The 13,219-nt window shown below is 40.2% G+C and overlaps 1 protein-coding gene and 1 pseudogene across 2 annotated transcripts in view; one reads left to right on the top strand and one right to left on the bottom strand.

Annotated features, from left to right (window-relative positions):
- Positions 1 to 13,219, bottom strand: part of LOC140716248 (uncharacterized) — a 97,912-nt pseudogene that overhangs the window by 44,035 nt on the left and 40,658 nt on the right.
- Positions 1 to 13,219, top strand: part of LOC140716407 (uncharacterized) — a 47,395-nt gene that overhangs the window by 28,181 nt on the left and 5,995 nt on the right. The gene's annotated exons all lie outside the window — the stretch shown is intronic.

The following is a 13,219-nucleotide window of genomic DNA, read 5'->3' as shown; positions in this document are numbered from 1 at the left end:
TGAATCTGCTACATTACCGTTGCACAGTGAATAAAAAAGCACACAACTAGAACATAAATGACTGAGGTGATAAACTCCCACCTGCTTAATAATTCTCTTCCAATGTAAACAGTCCATCTTGAAAATTGTATGATACCCCATTGACAGTTTGAACTCCCATATTAAATATTCCCAAGCACTTCTTTGCTCATTGAAGAATATTTTCAACGGTATGTTTAGATAACATAGAATAGTACAGCACAGTACAGGCCCTTTGGCTCACAGTGTTGTGCTGACCCTTAAACCCTGCCTCCCATATAACCCCCCCCCCCACCTTAAACTCCTCCATATACCTGTCTAGTAGTCTCTTAAATTTCACTAGTGTATTTGCCTCCACCACTGACTCAGGCAGTGCATTACACGCACCAACCACTCTCTGAATAAAAAACCTTCCTCTAATATCCCCCTTGAACTTCCCACCCTTTACCTTAAAGCCATGTCCTCTTGTATTGAGCAGTGGTGCTCTGGGGAAGAGGCGCTAGCTGTCCACTCTGTTCCTCTTAATATCTTGTATACCTCTATCATGTCTCCCCTCATCCTGAATTCCGATAACAAATCTCTAGATCCATAATACTTCTGTCAAGTCTGGTATTCAGAAATTGGTCAAAAGTTTGAATGCTCCTTTTGCAGTCTCACTTGTGTGCAATTAAAATATTGCAGCCTAGCTTGTGTCAGAGAGTTAAACAGCATGAAACAGGCCCTTTGGTCCAACTCCTGATCCAAGGGCATTTGGCCCATATTCTTCTAACTTCACCTATCCAAAATGAACTATCACTATGTCCAGCTTCACCACCACCATAACTGTCTCTGAAACTCTCTGTTTAAATAGAAACATGGCATGCAAGCTGAAGTTTTCCACTGTACCTCAGTATATGCGAGAGTTACAATCCAATTACTGTACTGCACTTTTCCCTTCTCATGTTACACCGGTGTGCTCTACTGCTTCAGGAAAACTCTGTGAATATCCACCTCATCTCCACCCCTTGTGGGTTTATAAATTTCCATAAAGCCATCCCTCAGCTGCTTTCATTCCACACTTCATAATACTCAAGTCCTCCAAACCTGGCAGCAACCTCCTGAATCTTTTCTGCACCTTTCCATCTCAATCATGTTTTTCCTGGGCATGGCAACCAGGACTACACAATATTTCCAGTATGGTTTTGTGCAGCTGTACCATGTTGTCCCAGGTTTTGTACTCGGTGCCCCACCTGACGGAGTTAAGCGTGCCATATGGCTTCTTCTTTGGCACCTTTTCTCGTTGCCACTTTGAAGGAACTATAGAACTAGAGGTCATAGGTTGAGGGAGAAAGGGGAACATGAGGGGGATCTTCGCTCGGAGGGTAGTGAGAGTGTGGAACGGGAGCAGCTGGCGGAAGTAGTGGATGTGGGTTTGAATGCAACGTTGAAGGGAGCTCTGGGAAAGTGCAAGGGTATGGAGGGCTATGGTTCAGATGCAGGTGATGGGTCTAGGCAAACTGATAGTTTGGCACGAATATAGGCTGAAGGGCCTGTTTCTGTGCTGTGATGCTCTACGACTCTATAAACACACTCCGAAGTCTCTCTGTCTAATGCTCCACATTCTCTGTGCAAGTCCTGCCCCGTCTTAGCTTCACAAAATCCATCATACTTCTTCAATTTGGTCTCAACTGCATGCGTACTAAGTGAGCCAGCAACATTCTCATCCAAATTGTTAATATACACATAGTGGCCACTTTTAGGTACACCTGTACACCTAATTAATGCAAATATCTAGTCAGCCAATCAAATGGTGTCAACTCAATGTGTAAAAGCATGCAGACATGGTCAAGAGATTCAGTAGTTGTTCAGATCAAACATCCATATTGGCAAGGAATGTGATCTAAGTGACTTTGTGGAAAGATTTTTAGTGTGGTTTGAATATCTCAGAAACTGATAATATCCTGGGATTTTCATAGGCAACAGTGTCTAGAATTTACAGGGAATGTTGAGAAGAACAAAAAAAAAATCCAGTGATCAGCTGTTGTGGACAAAAACACCTTGTTAATGAGAGAGGTCAGAGGAGAATGGCCAGACTGGTTCAAGCTGAAAGGAAGGTGACGATGTCTCATATAACCAGGAATTTCAATAGTGGTGTGCAGAAGACCATCTCTGACCACACAAAGCAACAAACCTTGAAGTGAATAGGCTAATTTATCATAAAGTGTACACGAGTTATTACAAGCAAGAACATAATTACAGCAAAAAAATAGTTTGGTCTGTTGTAGTTCAAAATGATCTGCGTGATGATGGATTTTGGTGTTTTAATCCGAGATTCTTTAAGAAATCAGGAACAAGGCATAAAACTTGTTTCTTCAAGGTGATTTTATTAAGAGTTGATGGAACAGATGGAACGTGAACAGACAGTAACAGGGATACTGTCACTGATTCAAGATATGGTACCTAGCACAAAACAGTTACTTTATACCAATAGAGATGAAAAAATCCATTCTAATCTAGATACTAATAATCCAATTAGAAAGAATTTAGACAATACTGCAGTAAAAATTAACCAATGAAAAAAACATTCACTTAATGCCGTACAAAGCTTCCAGAATTATACTTTGTATAGCCATCTTATACACTCTATAGCCACCAGCAATGATAGTAAGCAGATAGTTTTATATAAGTATTTATATAAAATACAAGCATGTTGAACTGCAAGGAAAATGACAATTAAAAAGTCAGATCCAACAATCCCAGCTTTAATTCTAAATCACATGTTTAGAATTATTACACCTGAAAGAGGCAAAAAATACTTGTTATCTACGCTACGTATAAATAATCAAAAAACTTAAATTATGAAATATCAAAAAGTATACTTCAAATTATTCATAAGATTATGTCGTGTTTAGGCAGATTAGTAGGCACACTTACACGAGTTAGACCTATTCTGTTAATAATTGCCTTTAAACAAGAAAAAAAAGATGTAAATTATGATAAGGCATACTATGAATACTATGATTTGTAATATTGAGTAATCCCAGCTTCTGAGACTCAAATGAATCCAATCAAAGAAATCCCATCCATCAGATTCATGTGTTTCAGCTGCTTCTTTACGGGTATGATCAGCCAAATTGGGTATGTTATCAGGACCCACTCACCAGGTAGCCTCCTCCTGTTGGTTCTTCCCAAGTGGCAGAAACCTGTTGAGAAGCAGACTGGACAGCTTGTTAAATAAACTGCCTGCCATAGTGTGTGTGTCACCCTCTCTGAGATCGAGGGCTCCTAGTCCTGCTACCACCTCGTATGGACTTAGTTTAGTTGTTTGGGTTCCTCTGCACAAGACCATAGGAAAAGCCGCAGACCGTGGTACTTTCTCATTTGTTGTTTAGTGCGTCCGTTCATTTGTTCGACTTGTCCTGATGACTCTGGGAGCTGTGGACAACGGAAAGACCGTTCAATGTCCATCAGTCGACGTAGTGCTTGACTAACATTTCCAGTGAAATGAGTTCCTTGGTCAGAGTCAAAGTGGCATGTTAATCTCCATCTAGAAGTATAGTCCTTAATCAGAGTTCTGGCTGTGTGTGTGTGTCAGTAGCTCTCCTTGCTTGAATAGCTTCCACCCAGCTTGAAAACCTGTCTACTGTTGGCAGCACATCTCAGTATCCTTGACACTTTGGTAAAGAAATGTTGTTCACTTCTTAAGTGTAAAAATTGAGCATATGGGACAGGTGCACGTAATTGTGGTAGCTTTCCACTGCTCCAGGATTTCATTTCTGGTACGTCATGCATCTTTCAACATTTGTCGAGCTTGTGTCCTGAACTTTGAATCTGTTGATCGACTTCGCACTCCAGCGTGTCCTATGGAGTGTATCTGCTGTGCTGCTGGGTCAGGAAGCAATGTAGTTAGGCCTACCAGTCAATGACTTGCCATATCCCCATACTCCATCACCATTTACTTTCCCACAATTCTCCATCTGGAACCACTTTTCCCGTCGGGGCATCGAACTCTCGGATATCTTGCAGGTTCATCTGTGATACAGACTTTAACTTTGTTTTCGTAATTCCAATTTTCGGGTTCACTGTTTTTGGCACTTGATCAGCGTCCTGTGCTGCCTGTGTTGTAATTTCACCTGTGAATGAATTTCCGCAGCTTTGCATTGTAGTCGTTTTGAGTGGTGTTTACATTTTAATACAACTTCTGCTGGCAATTGTTCACATCGTAAGTTCTTGTACTAGGCCATTCTTGATTGGGGTTCTCTCAGACAACAGAGGAAGGGAGGAAATTCTTATCACTTTTGTTGTGCACTTAAAAATTCCCCTGTTGTCTTAGAGACATAAAACTTGTTGTTCATGATTGTTTTATTAAGAGTTCATAAAACAGAAGGAAACTGAACAGACAGTAACAGGGATAGCTAAGATTCAAGAATGTGACACCTAGCCAAAAAAAACAGCTATACGCATAGAGATAAGAAATATTCCATTATAATGTAAAAATAATAATTAGAAAGCACTTAGTCAATACTGCAGGTAAAAATCAACCAATAAAAAGCACTTATTCACTTAATACAATACAAAGCTTCTAGATTTACACTTTGTATAGCCATTTGGAGGCATACTAAACTTATGCACACTATAGGCACGAGGAATCATAGTAAGTAATTACTGGGATAAAAGTATTTATATAAAATACAAGTAGATAATTGTTGAACTGAAAAGAAAATGACAATTAACAGTGGGATTCACCAGAGGCCATACTGTTGCTGTAATGACGCAGTGATGAAGGTTGGCCTAGGACTGAATTGTTGAAGGGAAGTTGCTGTTCTTGAACATGGTTGTGTGGACTTCAGGATTCTGTTCCTCCTGTTTAATGGTAGCTGTGAGAAGATGGCATGACCAGGGTTGTGGAGATCTTTGATGATAGGTTTTACCTTCTTGAGTCAGCACCTCCTGGAATATAAAGATTAGTTTTATTTGTCACATGCCCGTTGAAATATACAGTGAACTGCATTGTTTGTATCAGTTTAAATCAGTGAGGGTTGTACTTGGCAGCCTTCAAATCGCAATGTTTCCAATGCCAAGATGACATGCCCATATCTCACTAACCCTAAACCCTAAGACTGTAAGACATCGGAGCAGAATTAGACCATCTGGCCCATTGAGTCTGCTCCGCCATTCAATCATGGCTGATCATGTTTTTTCTCCTCCTCAACCCCAGTTCCCGGCCTTCTCCCTGTAACCTTTGATGCCAATACACCCAACAACCTGGCCTCCACAGCTGCATATGGCAACAAATTCACCACCCTTTGGCTAAAGAAATGTCTCCATGTCTCTATTTTAAATGGATGCCCCTCTATCCTGAGGCTGTACTCTCTTGTCCTAGACTCTCCCACCATGGGAAACATCCTTTCCACATCTACTCTGTCCAGGCCTTTCAACATTCGAAAGGTTTCAATGAGGTCTCCCCTCAACCTTCTGAATTCCAGCAAGGACAGACCCACAGCCATCAAGCGTTCTTCATATGATAACCCTTTCATTCCTGAAATCATCCTTGTAAACCTCCTCCAATGCCAGCACATCTTTTCTAAGATGAGGGGCCCAAAACTGTTTGCAATACTCAAGGTGAGGCCTCACCAGTGCCTTATAAAGCCTCATCCTTGCTCTTCTGTTCTTCTTGAAATGAAAGCTAACATGGCATTTGCCTTCCTCACCATCGACTCAACTGCAAGTTAACCTGTAGGGTGTCCTGCACAAGGACTCCCAAGTCCCTCTGCATCTCAGGTCTTTGGATTTATACAAAATAGTCCACACATTTATCTCTACTACCAAAGTGCATGACCATGCTATTTCCAACATTGTGTTTCATTTGCTACTTTCTTGCCCATTCTCCTAATCTGTCTAAGTCCTACTGCAGTCTACCTTTTTCCTCAGCACTGCCTGTTCCTCCACCAATCTTCGTATCATCTGCAAACTTGGCAACAAAGCCAGCCATCTATTCCAACATTTAAATCATTCCTATACAGTAGTGGTCACCAACCAGTCGATTGCAATCGACCGGTCGATCTTAGAGACTTTCCCAGTAGATTCTGAAAAAAGTGAAAAATGCGCACCGGGCAGAAAAGACTGGAAGCAAAACCACGCAACCCGGAAACAACCTCTCCCCACAAACAGCTCTCCGCAATGGGAGCATCACTACATCACCTTTATCCTAGTCGGCATCAACCTATCTTTATAATGCTCACATTACAACACTTCTTCCCCTTTAAATTCCAACATTCCTCAAATGTAAAAGAACCGGGAGACAAAACAGTGGGTGTCTTTAGCTTGAATACCTCTGAAACTTATACTAGTGTCTCAGTAACAGTTTACCAATACAAAACACCTGAAAAACTTGGCAGGTTCAACATTCAGTCTAACAAAGGAAACTGTCCATTCAAATATTCAGTCTGTCAGGAGGTTTGCGAGGGCGCCGTGCTGCAACAGATGAAAATTATGAAATCTAAGTACAGGAGCTGTCTTACTGACAGACACCTCACTGACCGACTGGCTGTCTGTATTTATGAGCCAAACTTCAGGGAACTAACAGAAAGTATTCAGCCCCAGTCATCTCACTGAGTGCAACAGTCAATTTTTATTCATTTATTTTTCATGTTGAAATAAAATTAAATAATGAAACATAGAATTAAAGGTGTTGTAATGTGAGCATTATAAAAGTAAGTAATACCAATTAAGATAATGGTAATATAGCAACACTCCCACTACAGAAAGCCGGGGCTGCTGGGCTCCACTTCCGGTCCCTTCTGCACATGCGTTTGTCTAAACAATTTAGTAGGTCGATCTTGCCTTTCACTAAGGCTGAGGTAGGGGATCTTGGGCTTAAAAAGGTTGGCGACCACTTTTATACAGCATAAAAAGAAGCGGTCCCAACACCAAACCCTGCGGAACACCACTAGTCACTGGCAGCCAACCAAACAAGGAGCCTTTTATTCCAACTCGCTACCTCCTACCAATCAGCCAATACTCTAACCAGGTTACTAACTTTCCTGTAATACCATGGGCTCTTAACTTGGTAAGCAGCCTCAAGTGTGAAACCTTGTCAAAGGCCTTCTGAAGGTCCAAATATACAAACCCCATTTCCAGAAAAGTTGGGATATTTTCCAAAATGCAATTCAAACAAAAATCTGTGATATGTTAATTCACGTGAACCTTTATTTATCTGACAAAAGTACAAAGAAAAGATTTTCAATAGTTTTACTGACCAACTTAATTGTATTTTGTAAATATACACAAATTTAGAATTTGATGGCTGCAACACACTCAACAAAAGTTGGGACAGAGTTAAAATAAGATTGAAAAGTGCACAGAATATTCAAGTAACACCGGTTTGGAAGACTCCACATTAAGCAGACTAATTGGTAGCAGGTGAGGAATCATGACTGGGTATAAAAGTAGCATCCATCAAAGGCTCAGTCTTTGCAAGCAAGGATGGGTCGTGGCTCACCCCTTTGTGCCAAAATTCGTGAGAGAATTGTTAGTCAGTTCAAAAGGAACATTTCCCATTGCAAGATTGCACAGAATTTAGGTCTTTCAACATCTACAGTACATAATATTGTGAAAAGATTCAGAGAATTCAGAGACATCTCAGTGCGTATAGGGCAAGGTCAGAAACCACTGTTGAATGCGCGTGATCTTCGAGCCCTCAGGCAGCACTGCCTAAGAAACTATCATGCTACTGTGACAATTACAGCCACCTGGGCTCGGGAGTACTTCGGAAAACCATTGTCACTTAACACAGTCCGTCGCTGCATCCAGAATTGCAACTTGAAACTATTACGCAAGGAGGAAGCCATACATCAACTCTATGCAGAAATGCTGGCGAGTTCTCTGGGCCCAAGCTCATCTCAGATGGACCGAAAGACTGTGGAACCGTGTGCTGTGGTCAGATGAATCCACATTTTAGCTAGTTTTCGGAAAAAACGGGCATCGAGTTCTCCGTGCCAAAGATGAAAATGACCATCCTGATTGTTATCAGCGAAAGGTGCAAAAGCCAGCATCTATGATGGTATGGGGGTGCATCAGTGCCCACTGCATGGGTGAGTTGCATGTATGTGAAGGTACCATTGACTCTGAGGAGTATATTGGGATTTTAGAGAGACATATGTTGCCATCAAGGCGACGTCTCTTCCTGGGGCGTCCATGCTTATTTCAGCAGGACAATGCCAGACCACATTCTGCACGGGCTACAACAGCGTGGCTTTGTAAACACAGAGTGTGTGTGCTTGACTGGCCTGCTGCCAGTCCAGATCTATCTCCTATTGAAAACGTATGGCACATCATGAAGAGGAGAATCAGACAGCGGAGACCATGGAATGTTGAGCAGCTGAAGTCTTATATCAAGCAAGAAGGGACAAAATTTTCAATTGCAAATCTACTACAATTAGAATCCTCAGTTCCAAAACGATTAAAAAGTGTTATTAAAAGGAAAGGTGATGTAACACAATGGTAAACATGCCTCTGTCCCAACTTTTGTTGTGTTGCAGCCATCAAATTCTAAATTTGTGTATATTTACCAAATACAATTAAGTTGGTCAGTAAAAACTATTGAAAATCTTTTCTTTGTACTTTTGTCAGTTAAATAAAGGTTCACGTGAATTAAAATATCACAGATTTTTGTTTTTATTGCATTTTGGAAAATATCCCAACTTTTCTGGAAATGGGGTTTGTACAACATCTACTGCATCGCCTTTATCTATCCTACTTGTAATCTTCTCAAAGAATTCCAGCAGGTTCATCAGGCAGGATTTTCCTTAAAGGAAACCATGCTGACTTTGTCCATCTTGTCCTGTGTCACCAAGTACTCCATCACCTCGTCCTTAACAATTGTCTCTAACATCTTCCCAACCACTGAGCTCAGGCTAAATGGTCTATAATTTCCTTTCTGCTGCCTTCCTCCTTTCTTAAAGAGTGGAGTGACAGTCCTCTGGCACCATGCCAGAGTCCAATGATTTTTTTAAAGATCATGTCTAATGCCAGCACAATCTGTATCACTACCTCTTTCAGAACTCTAGGGTGCAGTTCATCTGATCCGGGTCACATGTACCTTTAGGTCTTACAGCTTTTTGAACACACAGTAACTGCAGCCACTTCTCTTCCTTCACACACTACAACATCGGGCATACGGCTCGTGTCTTCCACAGTGAAGACTGAGGCAAAATACTCAATCAGCCATCTCCTTCTCCCCCGTTTTTTCTTTCTCCTGCCTCATTTTCTAGTGGTCCTATATCCACTCTTATTTCTCATTTATTTTTAACATACTTGAAAAAGCTATTACTATCCACTTTGATATTATTTGCTAACTTGCTTCATATTTTATCTTTTCCCTTCTAATGATTTTTTTAGTTGCTCTCTGTAGGTTTTTAAAAACTTCCCAATCCTCTACCTTCCCACTAATTTTTGCTTTGTTGTGTGCCCTTTCTTCTGCTTTTACAATGGCTTTGACTCCCCTTGTCAGCCTTGGTTATACTATTTTACTTTGAGTATTCCTCATTTTCTCTCAGGAACACATCCCTGCCAGCAGCTCCTTTCTATTTACTTTGGCCAACATCTCTCTCGTACCTCTGTGAGCTTTGTAATACGGGAGGAAGCCAGAGCACCTGCAGGAAATCCATTTTCATTTTCAATCTTTTTTTTAAATTGATTTTCCAGTAAAGAAAAAATTACACGTCAGAGTTTAAACACATAATACAAAAGACATATAAACAGCAAAAAAGGTATATATTGTCAAAGTCAATTGAGTATAGTATTACGCTGTTGTATGTATAATATAAGCAAGAAACCACAACTTCTCTTGACAAATCATGATAAAAAGATTGGAAATTTTATTATATAAGAAGAAAACCCCCCCCGCTAAACTAACCTAAAACAAAAGAAAGATTGGGCAGTCCAATTCAGGATAAAATTAGAAGAAAAAAGAAGAAAGAAAACATCCTTCCAGTCACCTCTGAACCTTCGCGGATAAGGAAAAACTTTTCCTATGAAAATACTGAATAAAGGGTCACCAGACTTGCACAAAATTAAAAGGTGTATCAAAGGTCCGACTTCTAATTTTCTCCAAACTTAAACAGGATATAATAGAGGAGAGCCAGTTAAAAACAGTAGGTGGATTAGAATCTTTCCAGTATAACAAGATAGCTCTCCTAGCCAGTAAAGTTGAAAAGGCTATCACATGTTGAGCAGAAGCAGAAACTCTACCTGTTTCCTCTGGAATAATCCCAAAAATTGCCGTGAGTGAGTTGGGTTATAAATCCACACCTGTAACTTTTGATAATATTCTAAACACATCCCTCCAAAAATTACTCAAGTTTACACAGGACCAAAACATATGAGTTAAGAGTAGCCACCTCTGCATTGCACCTGTCACAAATAGGGCTTATATTAGAAAAAAATGCGCTAATTTATCTTTTGACACATGGGCCCTGTGTGCTATCTTAAACTGAATTAAGAAATGACGTGCACAGATAGATGAATTATTAATTTTACTCCATTGATCGTCCGAAAGTGAATGTTGAATTTCTATTTCCCAAGCACGTTTAACCTTATCATTAGGCTACATGCGAGCATTCATTAACTGTTTATAAATAATAGCTATTAATCGTTTTTGAAATGTTTTAAGCTGAAAAATAGCATAAACCAAATTTAATGGGTAAGCCAAGGGATAATTCAGTAAAAAATCACGTAAAAAATTCCTAATTTGTAAATATCTTTAAAAAGTGTACTGGATATATCATACTTATCCATTAACTGCAAAAAAAGACATTAAACAATCCTCTGAAAACAAATCCAAAACAGTTTTTATTCCCTTAGTTTTCCATGTTAAAAATGCTTTCGCCAGAGTTGATGGTTGAAAGAAAAAAATTAGAATAGATATTACTAGAATGTAGAAAATCGTTTCATTCAAAAAATCTACAAAACTGAAAGCAGATTTTTAAAGTATGTTTAACAATCGGATTGAGAGCTTGTCTACCTATTCTAGAGAGGGAAAAAGGAAGGGGAGCTCCTAATAAAGAAGCTAAAGAAAACCCCGTTACCGAATTTTCCTCCAAATGTAACCATGAAGGGCAGTCCTGGTTATCTATACCATGAATCCAAAAAGTGATATAATGAATATTAATTGCCCAATAATAAAATCTAAAGTTTGGTAGCACCAGTCCTCCATCCTTTTTTGATTTTTGCAATAAAAGTTTATTCACTCTAGAGGTTTGAATATTACAAATGTAAGACAAAATCATAGAATATATTTTATCAAAAAATATTTTAGGAACAAAAGAAGGAACTGCTTGAAATGTATATAAAAATTTCGGTAAAATAACCATTTTTATAGCACTTATTCGACCAATCAATGACATCGACATAGGCGACCATTTAGAAAGCGCTTGTTGAGTATACTCAATTAGAGGGGAAAAATTATACTTATATAGGTCTTTAAAATTTTTAGTAATTTTAATACCAAGATAAGTGAAATAGTTTTTAGCAATATTAAAAGGTATTTGATCATAATAATCAGAATAGTTATTAATAGGAAATAATTCACTTTTATATCCAGAAAAAATACTAAATTCCGTAAATATAGTTAACATAAAAGGGATAGATTTCCTAGGGTCTGAAATGTAATCCACATATAACGAAACCTTATGTAATTTATCCCCTCTCTTAATACCCTGCACAGAATTAGAATCCTTAAGAGCAATAGCAAGTAGTACTAAAACCAAATTAAATAATAGAGGACTGAGAGGACAACCTTGGCGTGTTTCTCTATATAATCTAAAATAAGGAGATTTTTGATTATTAGTTATAACCGCAGCCACCGGGGTTTAATAAATCAGGAAATCCACGTGGTCATGGGGAAGAATATTTTAAACACCTGACGGATAGTGGTGGGAATCAAAACCCGATCTTTCAGACAATGCTGCTTAGCATTGTGCTAACTGCTGTGTTACTGTGCTGCACCATGTAGACACAATCATGGGGGGTGCCCCTGATCTATTGGGTGAGTCCACTAGTCTCTGCAGTTCCTTACATTCAGACGGCCATCACAGACGGTGACGTAACCAGTCACAGTACTTCCAACACTGCATCTGTAGAAGTTTGTTTGAGTGTTGGGTAACAAGACAGACTTTACCTTCTATTAAAGTAAAGATTGTGGTGGGCCTCCCTCGTGATTGCACATTGTAGGCACAAAGTACATGGTGGCTGCTGATTGGCAAGGATTCCTTGGGCCAAATGGCCTGTGAGGTGTCTCCCCACAAGTCTCTGATATTTGATTGCACTTCCATCCCTGTTGTGAGATTCTCTCAGTCCACGGTCTTGAAATGGACGTGATGGACAGAAGTGCTGAGTCTGCCCAGGAAAAATAGCAGACCACGAGGTTCCTGTCTGCTCTGGAGACCGGACAGCAACCTAGTCAGAAATAGCAAATACTAGAAATAATTATTAGTCAGTCAGCATCTGTGGAGGAAGGAATAGAGTTTGTGTTTCAGGTCATGCAAGTGTGGATGGTGAATGAAGCTGATCCTTTCATACGGTTCACACAGAACAACTCACTGCACCGTGCATCGAGGCAGAGCAAGGGAAATCAGTAACGATGCAGGATAACGTGTAACAGCCACAGAGAGAATGCAGTGTGGGTACGCAATAAAGTGGGAAATCATGACAAGGTAGATTGTGAAGTCAAGTTTCCACCTCATTCTTAAATACTGGCCGAATATAGGCTTAATTGTCGATATCTCTCCTCATACATCAAACCTACTGTCCCAGGTAATGGTCTAGTGAAGCTTTATTGCAATACTTCTACAGGAAGAACATGTTTCCTCAATACTTCCGTAGGAGGGTAGACCTTCAGCGTGTCCCTGTGATGCACACCAGTGTCGATAGACGCACCAAAGAAAGCATCCCGTCCACGTGCATCACGGCTTGGTATAGCAGTGACACTGCAGAGAGCTGGGAACACAGCTCAGCACATCACAGAAACCAGCCTCCCCTCCACGGACTCTGTCTACACTTCTCACTGCCTTGGTAAAGCAGCCAGCAGAATCAAAGCCCCCACCCACCCCGGGCATTCCCTCCCCCCCCCCCCCCCTTCCTTTGGGCAGATACAAAAGCCAGAAAGCACACACCACCAGACTCCAGGACAGCTTCTACATCGGTAGATGTAACAACATCTTGT

This window comes from Hemitrygon akajei, chromosome 25, assembly GCF_048418815.1.
Source record: "Hemitrygon akajei chromosome 25, sHemAka1.3, whole genome shotgun sequence".
Lineage (NCBI taxonomy): Eukaryota > Metazoa > Chordata > Chondrichthyes > Myliobatiformes > Dasyatidae > Hemitrygon > Hemitrygon akajei.
Note: the sequence above shows the minus strand (reverse complement) of the source record. Positions and strands in the feature narration are given on the sequence as shown.